Below are 2914 nucleotides of genomic sequence, written 5' to 3' on the forward strand. Positions count from 1 at the left end.
ATTTAAAAAGAGTTCAAGTTTCTATATATATATTGACGTTGTAAAAATAATTTATACAAGGTCATTTATGAAATAATTATCATGTAAATATCTTACAATAAACATTAATGGATAATCTAATAAAAATGGCAACTAATCAAGTTAAAATTTACTTATGCGGTAAAAAAATGTTTATAAATCCATTTAGAAGATTAAAATAACACTACTAGAAATTCGTTATTTTTCGACTACGTATTCTCACTTTATTTTTTAACTACTAAGATTAATTTTTTTTTATTTGTGGTAATAATTAGAAATCTCAAGTTAGAGTCACTAAAACAAAACACCTATTGATAAAGAGCGCTTTATCTCTTAGTAGGTCTAACTTGGCACGAATGAAAAATTAATGAGAGAATGTGGCTTCTGTCAGATCATTCAACTACCAAATGGATCCAAAATAATTTGGGCTATAGTCAACACGTTCATGAATGCTCACTTACTAGAGAACTTACTAAATCTAGATAGGCTGACTTAGATATATAACAAAATATTGAACTCCATTTCCTAAGATCCAATCTTCATAACTTCTAAGAATCTAGATATATATGCTGACTTAAATATAGCAAAAACATTGAATTCCAATCCCACTTCCTAAGTTTCAATCTTCATTATAAAGCATTAATCAAAGTATAGTACTATAGTCAATGCTTCTAGTTTTCAAGCTATGTTTCATTCTTTTTCTTGGCTTATTTTTTCTTCCAATTTTGCTTCCTGCTATGATTTTCATATCATGTCTTTAATCTTACTCTTTCCAGCTTGGTCTGTTTACATGTTTGGTTTACTATTGCCAGAGATTATGCATAAATGTCCCAAAAAGATAATTGAGTTATCAACTGAAGGAAATCATGATCAGGAGAGGCAAGTTAGTTTGGAGTTGGACCCTTGTGAGTTTCCTTTTGATCTTAGTGAATCAGAAGAAGATGAAATAAAAATGGATGAAACACACAGAGTTTGCATTGATCAAGAGTCAAATCCAACATTATTTCCTGAGATTCGTGGACAAAAATGGGTATGTTAGTTTTATAAGCCTAACTAGTTTAATTGTTCATTCGAAGTGAATTTTTCAAACCTGTTTTGGAAAACACTTTTCTTGAGCCGATAGTCAATCAGAAATAGTGTCTCTATCCCACAAAGTTAGGGGTAAGATCTGCATACACACCATCATCTCAAGACCGATACACATTATGTTATTGTCGTTGTTGTTGTACTTGTTAGTATGAAGTAGAACTTTTCATCCATTTTCATGCAATGAACAAACATCCATCCAAAAAAACATATACACTATATTATCCAATGATTATTACTCCTCGTTTTACAATATCTGGGCAGCCGGTGCACTAAGCTCCCGCTAGGCGGGGGTCCGAGGAAGTGTCGGACCATAAGGGTCTATCGTACGCAACCTTATCTTGCATTTCTGCAAGAGACTTTTCCGGCCTTAAAATATATGCATTATAATGTCTGCATAATTTATTCGCAAAGCAATCAACACCATTCAACTTGCTATTGATCCATCTCGTAACATGAAGAATAATGAATGTAATTGATATATTAGTATATATGTCACTTAGTGTTTTCCTAAATACAAGAATGATGTTAAAATGTGTACTTTGATTTCCGTAATGTGCAGTTTGATGAACTGATGTCATTTTGGAGAAGTCAAGTGGAAGAAAAGCAGTACAAATGTATGAGACCATTCTAGTTTCTATTTTCTTACTGTTTAAGTGTGCCTCTGTTAAGTGTCTAAAAACTTTAACCCGTAAAATTAGTTAAAGTTATGGGTTCATATCAATACTTTATTACTATTTTAATGATTTTTACACATAAATTTATGTTCCGCGTTAATATTACGAGTTTAACTGACCCGTTACTATAGGGCTACATCCACCCTTGATTACAAAGGGTTCCATACATTTATTTGTTGTCAATACTCAATATTATGCCATAACTATGCACAAAACAATATACTCACTTTCTCAATTCAGAATCGGCGGCATCAAAATTCAGGAACCGCCACTGATTATAGTAATAGTAGAATAGGCAAATTAATTCATTGAATATATCCCCATCCGAAGTAATGAATCACCTAGTGTTACCCGAGCTACAATAGTGTCTTTGCACGATGGATAATATTTTTTGGAAAATTTTCCAAATGAAACTTTATCTCACTATCTAACACTGAAAATTTAGAAATCATATTTTTAACGGAAAATATTTTTTGGTGTTTGATTGCAAGAAAACGACTAATTTTCTGTTTTTCATACCAAATATACCCACAGAAACAACTAAATCAACCGAACTTTGTGAGCTGATGAAAAATGCTTGGCTGCAGATATCATAGTTGCCTCAAGTCCAGATATCGATTTTTTCTCAACTTTGCTTTCATTTTTAATGAAGAAGCACGAAAGAAATGGCCTAAGGGAAGAAGAGAAATCACTGTTTTTCTTCTTACTGTAACTCATTTTCTTTGCTTTCTAGAATTTAATATTTCAGAAGAAGATAAAATATTGAGATTGAAGAGAACACAATATTGATAACAAAGACAAAGGGGGAAATTTTCTTAAGGTATTTTATATTGATGAACTCCCTTTATATAGCCTGCTCCTTATTAATTCATGGTACCAAAATTTATAAACATAGAGAAACAACGTTGCCTCTTCCCCTGGGCAAAGGAAATTAGAGAAGTACCAGAGATATTTTATTTATGTTGTGTGGCACCCAAGAAAAGGAAAGGACTCAGAAAGTAATAACTAGAGACTATTTGAATTTTAGACTAATAAAGATTTGATTGACAGTTGACAGAAAGTCTATTAATACATTGTATCAATACAAATCTTTTGACTTTTCTTTACCTCCGCGTGTCTAATTAATAATAGGA

The 2914-nt window shown here is 31.7% G+C and overlaps 1 long non-coding RNA gene across 1 annotated transcript; it reads left to right on the forward strand.

The window, feature by feature from the left end:
• Nucleotides 1-260: 260 nt before the first annotated feature.
• LOC107773438 (uncharacterized) lies at nt 261-2636 on the forward strand. Its single transcript, XR_012706826.1, has 2 exons — nt 261-1048; nt 1667-2636. It is a non-coding gene; the product is annotated as an uncharacterized LOC107773438 (long non-coding RNA).
• The last annotated feature ends 278 nt before the right edge of the window (nt 2637-2914 follow it).

Source organism: Nicotiana tabacum, chromosome 24 (assembly GCF_000715075.1).
Source record: "Nicotiana tabacum cultivar K326 chromosome 24, ASM71507v2, whole genome shotgun sequence".
In the NCBI taxonomy this organism is placed as follows: Eukaryota; Viridiplantae; Streptophyta; class Magnoliopsida; order Solanales; family Solanaceae; genus Nicotiana; species Nicotiana tabacum.